At 38.2% G+C, this 12,672-nt stretch overlaps 1 protein-coding gene across 3 annotated transcripts in view; it reads left to right on the top strand.

Annotated features, from left to right (window-relative positions):
- The window catches only part of LOC149830669 (uncharacterized), an 80,492-nt gene that overhangs the window by 24,148 nt on the left and 43,672 nt on the right, over window positions 1-12,672 (top strand). The gene's annotated exons all lie outside the window — the stretch shown is intronic.

The raw sequence follows: 12,672 nt of genomic DNA, 5'->3' as shown, positions 1-12,672 counted from the left end.
GGCGGGAGACAAGGTCTCCACCCCCGTCCCGCTTCAAGATTTTATCCTCCACCCCCGCCCCGCCTCCCTGGCGGGGATGGATTTTATCCTCCATCCCCGTTTCATGTCCTCCATCCCCAGTTCAAACGGGGATGAGGCGGGGCGGGGCAGGGATATTGCAGGGAAAAGTGGTCGGGGCGAGGTTGGGGCGGGGATCGTGGCGGGGACGGGGCGAGGAAAAGTGCACGTCCATCCCCGCCTCCACCCCCGGACGGGGATGGATTTTAACCTTCGTCCCCGCCTCCATCCCCGTTTCATACCCTTCATCCCCGGTCCAAACGGGGCGAGGCGGGGCCCCGCTTTCCCCCGGTCCACTGTCATTCCTATCGGGGACACCTGGAATATCAGCATCCACAAGTGTCATTTTTCTTGGTATACCAAAACAACAACAGCTGTGTCACCACCCCCAAGCAAAGTGACAGACTCTCCCTAAAACCGTAGCTAGGAAAAAGAACATCACCGAGTTTTTGTATCTTTACGGTTTTCTCCAAACCACAACCTCCAAGATTCTCACACTAAAGAAGAGACATCAAGGAAACATAAATTACATTGTTCTTTACTTTCATTTTATCTTGTTATTAATTCATCTCTTTTACATTTGCAAATCAACATACAAAATTAATAACATAAGTTTGCAAATCAACATGCAACCATAAGCTCGCAAATCAACATGCGCAGCTCTTCACGGTCTACCACCCATGGCAACAATAGAACAACGCAATTAAAACCATAATATAAATGTGATTTTTGTGATGCATTAAAACAATTAAAGAAAGAGCAACCAAAGTTCAAGACTCTCCAAGCCTGTGATGATTCATTTAGATCATTGATGCATCATACGCAAAAACTATAACAACTTGCAATCATGCTTCCAAATGCATATTTATATATGTCAATTTAACCATGTGCATGATATGTCACATTCATATGCATGTGTTCACCATTTATGTGCATGTGCTTTTATAAAATCATTCCACGTACATGCATTCACTCATGAATCATCTCAATTGGGATAAGTGAACAACTCATGCATTTATCTACATGGGAAACACACATCAATGCATGTATGTACATGCATTTGAAACAAACTTCATATAGTATGATGCTTAAGCACATCACATCAAGTCAAAGCATATAAATAATTCCAAATCTTGACATATCTCAAGAACCAAAATACATGCACACCACACATTCTGATAAGTTATATGCACATTCAGAAATGCAAACATGTATCATGTGTATGCCACAAAAATATTCATAAGCACGTCTTTGTTCAATTCAGATGCATACTCAAGTCAAATACATACTTTTATTCATGAACCAGTTCCAATTAAAATATGTGAACATGCACGCCATGAGGTACGTGCCAAAATACATCAATTTCATGTATGCACATGCATATGCAAGCAACCTTGCACTAATGTCTAAATCAAGCATAACATGTCAATTCTAAGCACAAGAGAAATATCATTCTTTCCTTGATTCACCTCTAGCAAAACATGCATACAAGTATATAACCATGCGAGTGCAATAACAATAAACTTTCACAATCCATGTATTCAATACATGCACATGTCCATACATTCACATGCGTAGAAAGAAAAACTAAATCTTTAACCCATATAAATCAGGGGATAACATGAGAACTTTTCATATGAGAATCTGTATATAGCCATATGCAATTTGCTGAGTCAATGAACTTGAAAACAATTTTGCAAACCTAATCATCACCTAAGCACTGATCTTAACTGTGCCTATAAAAATTAGTTTTATAAGCATCGATCAAGTCATTCAAACTATATCTAGCATGAACCCAATTCAAGAACAGAAAACGCAAATTAAGGTATATATATAAGCATAAATCTTGATCATAACAAATAGAAATAAATCTCGATCATAACCCAATATGAGTTTGTTTTTGTATAAAAAAACCCATACACAGAATTTTTATATGTAAAGAACTTAAAACACCCATATAAAAGACGATCTATGAATCCTCATCCATGTAATCTTGAGTGAATACATAAAATCACTCTTTAACCATGGATTTGCACTAAATATTGCATGAAAATCGAATCAGTATTCAATTTCTCACATGATTCAAAAGAAAGAACCCGTACCTCAGAACCAACGCTTGGGACATGGGGCACGAGTGAGATCCGTCGCGAGAACTGCCAAAGGTGAAAACACTTAAAATGCTATACAATTAATAGCGAACAAGGGAGGGACAACCGGGTAATCGAGCCGAACACCAAGGGTTTCAGACATGGTTACAAGTCGGTCCTGCTTGTTGTAACAGAAGGGCGGCAGGGGCGAGCCACCTGCCAGCAGAAAATAGACAAGTAGCAGGGGCATTGCCTCTGCTTGCTAGAAAACGGGAGTCGACAAAGGCCTCACCCCTTTTCTGTCGGACACGAGAGGCGATAGGGGGCATGCCCCTGTCACCAGGATCCCGAGAGGAAGCAGGGGCGAGACCCTAACTGTCGGGATCGAGAGGCGACAGGGCCTCAACCGAGAGAGGGGGGAAAGGGCACGACAGAGGCTGTCGTGCTTCTACCCTTCCCCTGGCGATCACAAAGAAGGGAGGATGCGGCAGAGGGTTACCGACTCCCTGTCGGTCAATCGACAAGGAATAGAGGAAGGGGAGAGTGCAGCAGGGGGTTATTGGCTTCCTGCCGCCCCTCCGACGAGGGTTCCAAGAGAGGGGGAAGGTGTGGTAGGGACCTCAGCCCCCTACTGGCCTTCCGACGAACAAAGTCAGAGAGGGGGAGGCACGACAGGGGTCGCGGTCCTCCTGCCGACCCTCTAGCAGACAGAGCATGAGGGAGGGCACGACAGGGGGCTATCGGCCTCCTATCGGCCCTCCAATTAACACAGAGGGAGAGGGAGAAGAAGATAGAGGTGGAGAGAGAGAGAGGGATAGCGGCTTACCTACGAGGTCGTCGGCGATGGCAATGGTGTTGATCGGAACCAGAGGGAGGAGGGTGAGGTGGTCAAACGAGGTCGGTCGCCCAGTGAGGACTCTAGCGAGCTGCAGGGAACAAAGGGGGTTGTCAGGTTACGGGACGCTTGAGAGCGAGGGCGGAGAATCGGAGGTCGACGAGGTTGTGCCGACCGGGTCGTCGGGAAGGGGGAGGGCCTGCCGGCCGATGGGTCGCCGAAGCTCAGACGGGAGAGGAGAGACGCCGAAGAGGGGCGAGGGCGAGCAACTGCGGCGGAGGGTTAGGGTTCTTCTACCTGACAACCCTAACCCGTGCCCTCTCTTAAAAAGAGATCGCGGGGGGTGGGGGGGGGGTGGGGTGGAGTACCCCGTTCGCGTGTCTCGGGTCCGACCCAACATCTTTTTTTTTTTTTGAGAACGTGGGTTTTACATTCAAAGAGTCTTCAATCACGAACCAAGGGTCCACCAACTCCAACTTGAGTGGATAACCACAAATGTGTTTTCTAAGGAACACATTCACAAATCCCACAAATGGAATCACAAAAATATTTCCTAAAAAACACACTCACAAATCCCACAAAGGGAATACACACAATAGGGTACACAATATAAAATATATATTTTATTCAATGAAACAAGTATGCAAAAGCTTAACGTTACAAAGGAGAGCGAGCGAGCGAGCGAGAGAGAGCATAACAAGTGGGAGAGAGGCCTCCCAACTACTAGAATTCTAGCCATTGGGGTCAAGGTCAAATCAGTTTGACTTGTCTCCAATTATATTATATATTATATATATATATATATTCGTATATGATAAATATATATAATATATATTACAAAATGGATATATACATATAGTATGTATATAAAACTATATATATATATGTATATATATACATATACGTATTTACTATACCGTATACATTATATATATATACATAATTTAACACTCCTCTTCAAACTTACAGAAGGATTACCAAAAGTTTGCCTAAAAGGAAGTGAAACCTAACAACAGGGAGAGATTTGGTAAAAAAGTCTGCTAGCTGATATTCAAATGTGACATAGGGCAAATCAATGGTCCTTTGAAGGTATTCTTCTCGAACATAATGGTAGGCCATCTCGATGTGCTTCGTTCTTTCGTGAAAAGTATTGTTGCTGGCAATGTAGATATCACTCTTGATGTCGCAACACATCTTTGAAGCTCCTAGAGTCTTTATCCCCATATCAACCATCTATCTTATCAGCCACACCACCTTCATTGTGATAGTAGCCATGGCTCGGTACTCGGCTTCTGTTGAGGAGAGAGAGAGGCCTTCTGTTGCTTTTTACACCTCCACGAAATCAACAATTCACCTAAGAAAACACAAAAACTCGTGGTTAAGTGCCGATTATTAGGATCACCTCCTCAATCTTCAGCAGTATATGCAAGTAAGTCTACTGCAGATAAGGAAGACATAAACATACCTCTAGAAATCAAAGTTTTGAAATATCTAATAATACGCAAAACAACTCCTATGTGAACAGATGTGGGAGTGTGTTGAAACTAACTAGTTGTGTGTACAACGTGTGCTATTTTAGGTCTTGTAATTGTCAAATAAGGAAGAACTCCGATAAGCTGTCTATAAGGAGTTGGATCATCAATTTTCATTTTGACATTTGTTACTTCAGGAGTGTCAACCTTCTTGTCATGTGATATACTAGACCTGAGAACAATATTAGAATCAAACTTAGACTAAGATTATAAATACCCTCTAAGGGAATAAGCAACTTCTATTCCTATAAAATATCGTAGAAAACCCAAATTAGCCATTTCAAAACTAGTTTTAAGAATATTTGTAATATGATGAACTCCTTGTGTGTCTCCTCCAGTGAGTATCATATTATCAACATAGAGAAGTAGAATGACAATACCTGCATCAAAATTCTTTAACCAATAAAGCAATGTCAATCACGCAGGATCTAACGTTAATATCACGCATAATATTGCTAAATCTATCATACTAAGCTTTGGGAGCTTGTTTCAAACCATACAATGCCTTAAGCAAGCGAAGAACCTTCCCTTGAGGTATACCCATACTTGGAGGCGCCTCCATGTACACTTATTCCATAAGATTGTCATTTGAAAATACATACTTAATATCTATTTGATATATGAACCAATTTTTAATTGAAGCAACTGCAATGAGGGTTTTAACTGTGATCATGAGGGCAACAAGTTCAAATGTTTATTCATAACCTATGTCATATTCTTGTGCATATTCTTTGACAACTAGCCTAGCTTTGTATCTCTCAAGAGTCTCATCACTCTTGGTTTTTATCTTATATACCCACCTACAACCTATGAGTTTCTTTCCCTGTGGAAGATCTTGAATAGACAAAGTTTGAGCATTTTCTAATGCATTTTGTTCTATCTTCATGGATTTAACCCATTCAGAGTATTCTTTGTGTTGAACATAAGATGAAGGTTCTACATATGAGTGAATTGAGGCTATGCATGCTTGATATTTAGATGAAAAAGAATCATGTAAAACAAAATTTGATAGATTCTTTGAAACTCTAGATGGTTTCCTAATTTGTAGTTCTTTATCTAAATTAGAGATTTTTTCAAGTGCACATGGATGATTAGGACATCCCCGTCTAGAGTATTGTAAACAAGTTTGATTATCATGAGGAACTTCATCAAGAGACTCCCTATCTCTTGATTCAGTAACATTCTCAAAATCATAATCACAATCACAATCATCAATATCTTGGTTGGAACCAAGATCAAATAAAAATGATTACTTAGTTACTTCCTTAGCTTGATCTTTATCAAAGAAATTTTATTTTTCCAAAAAAGATATTTCTAGAAATATATAATTTTCAGTCTTAGGATCGTAACACCGATATCTCTTTTGGTTGTTGAAAAAGGCACACAGAATAGCTCCCGGAGAAAACTTCTCATTTTGTTGGTTAATACAAAGCATTTACAACCAATGATTCGTAGTCTAGCATAGTCAGGAGAGAGTTTAAGAAGTTTTTCAATCAGTGAAATATTTTGTAAAGAGGATGATGACATTCTGTTTATAAGATAAACAACTGTTAAAGACAACTTTTGCTCAAAAAATCTTTGGCATATGACTAGCAATAAGCAAGGTTCTTGAAGTTTCAATGATGTGCCTATGTTTTCTTTCTACTTAACCATTTTGTTTTGGTGTGTTAGGACAAGATCATTGATGTGTGATGCCATAAAATTTAAGATAATCTTTAAAACCATTTGTTACAAATTCTCTCCTTGAATCAGTACGAATTTTAGAAATTTCGTTTTCAAACCTATTTTTAACCAACTTATGAAAATTTTGAAAATAAAAAAAGACTTCAAATTTATGCTTAATTATATTCAAGTGTGTTTAGTAAAGTCATCCACAAATATGACATAATATGCATATTCACCTTTAGATAATATGGGTGCGGGATCCGAAACATAGCTCAAGTGGTTTAGATGAAACAAAAGTTCTATCATTGATGATAATCTCTTCATTTTTCCAAGAACATAGTCTTCACAAGAGAATCATTAAGATTACAAATTTTTTTCAAATTTGAAAAATATTAGATTTTTGATACATTTGGATGTTCTAATCTTTTATGTCATGTATTCAAATCTAATTTTTGGGCATCACAACAAAAAACATCTTTGGGTATTTCTAAAAAATCCATATAATATAACCCTTCTTCTCTATGGCCTTTGCCCAATCAGCTTTCCCGATTGGCGATCCTACACCAAACATTCATTTGAAGAGAAAAAATGTTACACCCATAATTGAATATCTGAGAGACGAATAAAAGATTTAGGTTTAATTTAGGAATGTGTCGAATGTTTAGAATAAAAAACCTTTTTTATTTTGAAAAATCCTTTTCAAACTTTCTTATTCCTTCAATTTGAAGAGATATACCATTGATTGTAAATATATTTGACACACTTGAGTTGTTATGATATTCATATAATATATCATGGTTTGGGGTCATGTGAAATGATGTACCGAAGTCGATATGCCAAGAAAATTTACGAGGGTTGAATAAAGATGAAACAAAGGCTCTAATTGAAGAAAATGCTCCCTTGAGAAGAGGTTGAAGTGCTTCCACTAGTTGAGCTAGAAACATTCTTCCAATAGATGATTCTTGAGATATGGGTGTCATGAAATAACATGGATTCCGATGCACTCCAAAAAAGCTTCAAGTGATGAAACATATTACTCTCAAAACACGCATGAAATACCTAATAGTGGCCATCACTCTTTCAAGCTACAAAAGGACTCACCCACCCATATATATGGGCAAAAGAGTAGAAGATGGAGAGATTAAAGGAGGAGCAAGAGAACTTTCTAGTAGTTGGAAGCTAGTTATTGTCGTTGGACTAGCCTCCAACAACTGGACATAGTCAACCAAGGTTGACTAAGGTCCAATCCTAGTCAACCTAGGATGACCAAATATATAATATATATATATTAATATATGTTCATACGTATAGGCTAGTCCAACGGCTAGACATAGTCAACCAAGGTTGACTAAGGTCCAATCTTAGTCAACCTAGGATGACCAAATTTCGTTGGGGCGTTCCCTACTGAGCGATGCGCTGTACTCTATAGGCCCGAAGGCAGTGATAAATGAGCAAGGGTTGCTAGGTCGTCGCCCAGAAGCGACGCGTCACATCGGCGCCCGGGTGTGGTGTCAAATAGGCAAGGGTTCCCTCACTTTGTTGGACGGGTGGGGGTAAAGAAGTTGGTCCAAGACCATAAAATTAGGTTAGCCACTTGGAACATAGGGTCTTTAACTCGTAAGTTGGTAGAGTTAGTAGATGTTATGTGTAGGGGAAAGATTGATATTTTATGTCTACAAGAGACCAAATGGGTAGGTGAGAAAGCAAAAGTGATAGAACCTTGGGGATATAAGATTTGGTATACAGGAATAAATAGGAATAGGAATGGAGTAGGGATTGTTATGAGTCGTGAGTTTATAGATAATATAGTTGAGGTTCGTAAGAAGGGTGATATGATTTTACTTATTAAATTAGTATTAGGTACGGATATTATTAATATTATTAGTATTTATGCACCTCAAGTAGATTTAGATGATTTCATTAAGCATCAATTTTGGGAAGATTTAGATGGAGTAGTACAAGGGATATCTTATGGAGAAAAACTTTTCATCGGCGATGACCTTAATGGACATGTAGGCATTAGTCAGGATGGATTTGAGAGTATCCATGGAGGCTATGGTATAGAAGAAAGAAACGAAAGTGGAGAAAGGATTTTAGATTTTGGTTTGTCCTATGATATGATCTTAGCAAACACTTGGTTTAGGAAGAGGGAGTCTCACCTAGTAACATTTAAAAGTGGGGTTAATACGAGTCAGATAGATTTTTTCCTACTTAGAAAGAGAGATAGGAGTTATTGCATCGATTGTAAGGTTATACAGGGAAAAAGTGTAGCTACACAACATAAAGCCTTAATTTTAGATCTTAGAATTAGACAATGCCGCAAAAGGGATAGACATATGATAGATCCTAGAATTAAGTGGTGGGTACTGAAAGGAGCTAAACAAGGAATGTTTGTAGAGCAGGTAGTTAAGGAAGCTGATTGGTGTCTCGAGGATGATTCAGAATCAATGTGGAATAAGATAGTGGGTGGCATGTGAAAGGTGGCTAAGGAAGTATTGGGTGAGTCTAAAGGCGATGCACCGCTAGGTAAGGATACATCATGGTGGAACGAGGATGTCAAATTAGCTATTAAGGTTAAAAGAGAGTGTTATAGAAATCTAAGTAAGAGTGGTAATAATGAGAATTTGGAAAAGTATATGATAGCAAAGAAGGAAGCTAAAAAAGTAGTTCGAAATGCGAGGGATAAGGTATATTAGGAGGTTTATGACAAGTTGGATACCAAAGAGGGCGAGAAGAATATTTATAGGCTTGCAAATATGAGAGATAGGAAATCGAGGGATCTGGGTATGATTAGATGTATCAAAGATGAAACGCAAAGGGTTTTAGTCAAAGATGAGGAGATTAAGGAGAGATAGAAAGATTATTTTGATAAACTATTTAATGGAAGTCATGCTCAGGATCTTGGAGACATCTCCATTCCTTTTCATGAGATGAATCGTGACTTCATGCGCAAGATTCAAAAGAAAGAAATTGCAGAGGCTTTGAAGAAAATGAAATCAAGAAGGGCAGTTGGCCCAGATGGTATACCTATCGAGTCTTGAAAATGTTTGGGAGAGAAAGGTTTAGAATGGTTGACAAATCTTTTTAATAAGATTTGGCGGACAAATAAGATTCCTAATGAGTGGAGGAAGAGTACTTTGGTGCCTCTATATAAGAATAAGGGTGATATACAAGATTGCACAAACTATCGTGGTATAAAACTCATGAGTCATACTATGAAACTTTGGGAGAGGGTGTTTGAGTCTAGGTTAAGGAAGGTTGTCATAATATCGGAGAATCAATTTGGTTTTATGCCTAGAAGATCAACTATGGAAGCTATACATTTTCTTAGACAACTTATTGAGAGATATAGAGAGAGGAACAAAGATTTGCATATGGTTTTTTATTGATTTGGAGAAGACATACGATATAGTACCTAGGGACGTTCTCTGGTAGACAATGATGAAAAAAGGTGTTTCTCTCAAGTACATTAGTATAATTAAAGATATGTATGAAAGAGTAGTAACCAATGTTCGCACTTGCGGAGGGGTGACAAACAATTTTCATATAACGGTTGGGTTACAATAAGGATCTGCTTTAAGCCCTTTCCTATTTGCTATAGTGATGGATGAGCTTACGAGATCAATTCAAGAAAATGTGCCGTGGTGTATGTTGTTTGCTGATGATATTGTTTTGATTGATGAGTCTAGAGCTGGGGTTAATGCTAAGTTAGAATTATGGAGACAGACATTGGAAGCAAGAGGTTTTATGTTGTGTAAGAGTAAGGCAGAATATATGGAATGTCGGTTTAGTAATCAACGAAGTAGTGATGGGAGTGTAGTGAAGCTTGGTGAGCAAGAAATACCGGTGGATGATTGTTTCAAATATTTGGGATCTATCATTCAAAAGTATGGAGAAATTGATGAAGATGTAAATCATAGGATAAAGGTTGGGTGGATGAAATGAAAAAGTGCAACTGGAGTGTTGTGCGATCGTAGAATGCCATTGCAGTTGAAGGGAAAGTTTTATAGGACCACTATTAGGCCCGCTTTACTATATGGTACGGAATGTTGGGCTGCCAAGAGACATCATATTCAAAAAATGAGTGTAGTTGAGATGCGTATGCTTAGATGGATGTGTGGAAATACAATAAAAGATAAGATTCAAAACGAGAAGATACGTAAGAAGGTAGGCGTTGCACCCATTGAAAATAAGATGAGAGAGAATCGTTTACGGTGGTTTGGACATATTCGGTGAAGGCCTAATGATGCTCTAGTTAGAAAGATGGAGAAATGGGAAAATATATTAGTTAAAAGAGGTCGGGGTAGGCCTAGGAAGACTTGGATGGAGATGATAGGAAATGATATGAATGCTTTGAACCTCACCGAGGACATGGTATTGGATAGAAATGATTGGAGGAGAAGGATTCATGTGGAAGACCCATAATGATTTTCTTTTTTGGTTCATATCGCCGACCCCAATTGTTTTGGGATGAAGGCGTAGTTGTTGTTGTTGTTGTATATTAATATATGTACATACATATATACATATAAAAGTATATTCATCTTAACAGTGGGAATGTCATTTGACTTTTGTGTAGAGCCAACCGAAACAACCTTCTTTTCTAACGTCCCTTTTAGCTTAGGATATTGGGGTTTGGTGTATCCCGGTTCATAGCAATAATAACAAATAATTTTCTTTCTATCATAGTTATTTCCTTGTCTACTATAATGAGGTGGTTTATATGCACAAACATAATTTTCTGGTTTAGAGACAACTAAGACTGAGTCATCTTCATTTCTTGCCACACACTTTTTCAACCTATTTTCTTTCATACTCAACTCCTCTATAGTGTCTTCAATATAATTTTCCTCTATGAAGAAGAATATGCTTAGTCTCTTCAAACTTGCTTTGCATCTATTTGTTTTTGGCGGAGCTCAATACTTTCGGGGCAATGCCATTTTGGCTCTAAAAGAGCCAATTCTTTCCAAAGTTCGGACAAATCATTATAGTATTCTCTAATGCTTTTTTTACCTTGGGTCGAACTCTATCTTACACATTACACACACATGCAATATCATTAAGAGAATACATTCTCTTGAGATACTCTCAACCCTTGTTTGCATGTTCGAATTTGGCAAGTCTAGAGCATTTTTTAACATCTACACTATTAATGAGTCAAAACATAATCTTGGCATGTCCCATTGTTAATTCTTTCAACTTCTTCTCATAGCTGGTAATGGCTTTAGTCTTTTCACTTTCGGTTAGTGAAACCTGTTTCTCACCTTCTACCTTGGTGAAAATTAGCTTGGGTTCTGGATTAGACCCATCTACTAGTTCCCACAACCTTTTTCCCCAAATAAGGTGTTTTATAATAGACGCCCATGTTACATAGTTTAAATCATTGAGTTTCACGGGTTTAATAGTGACATTTTCATTGTCATCCATTTTACAAAGAATGGTTTGAGAGAGGGATAAAGAGAAGAAGATAGAAAAGAAGAGAAAAAACAAAAAGGAGAATGTGAGCACTCCACCGATATCACGCAAGCACTTGAATGCTCTAATGATGCATACTTGCACAATCACGATCTCACAAACACTCCACCAATGTCTCAATCAAGAACACTTGAATGAAAATAAAAAAAGAATTTAGCTCTTATACCATGTAAAGATTCAAAGAGTCTCCAGTAGTCCCCCAACTCCAACTTGAGTGGATAACCACAAAAGTGTTCTCTAAGGAACACACTTACAAATCCCACAAAGAGAATCACAAAAGTGTTTCCTAAGGAACACACTCACAAATCCCACAAAGGGAATACACACAATAAGGCACACAATATAAAAAATATACTTTATTCAATGAAACAAGCTTGCAAAAGCTTAACTTTACAAAGGGGAGAACACCCCTATTTATACACGAGAGAGAGAGAGAGAGAGAGAGAGAGAGAGAGAGAGAGAGAGAGAGAGAGAGAGAGAGAGAGAGAGAGAGAGAGTGAGCATAACAAGTGGGAGAGAGGCCTCCAATGGCTAGAATTCTAGCCGTTGGGGTCAAGGTCAAATCAGTTTGACTTGTCCCCAATTATATATTATATATATATATTTATATATGATATATATATATATATATAATATTACAAAATAGATAAATATATATAGTATGTATATAAAAGTATATATATACATATATATGTACATAGAGTAACCCGTATCATCAAACACATAAAGTGTTTGATGATACTCGGACGAAGCGTCACCATTGATCGAATGGCGACAATTCGTCTTTTTTTTATTTATCTTTGCACTCGAGATTTGGCGGTGGTTTTGACCACCACTAAATCTCTGGGTGGAAAAATGCTAATTGTCATTTTTTCAAAAAAACAAAGAATGCACGGCATTATGCCGCACGTTCGACCGTGTTCGAAGGAAAACCCGTTCGAACATACAGGTTTTCCTATGTACATATACATATATACTATATCATATACACAAATATATATATATATATATGTACAAATTA

Source organism: Nuphar pumila, chromosome 8, assembly GCF_984573655.1.
Source record: "Nuphar pumila chromosome 8, dmNupPumi1.hap1.1, whole genome shotgun sequence".
In the NCBI taxonomy this organism is placed as follows: domain Eukaryota; kingdom Viridiplantae; phylum Streptophyta; class Magnoliopsida; order Nymphaeales; family Nymphaeaceae; genus Nuphar; species Nuphar pumila.
The sequence above is the reverse complement of the archived record's forward strand: the minus strand, read 5'-3'. Positions and strand labels throughout refer to the sequence as shown.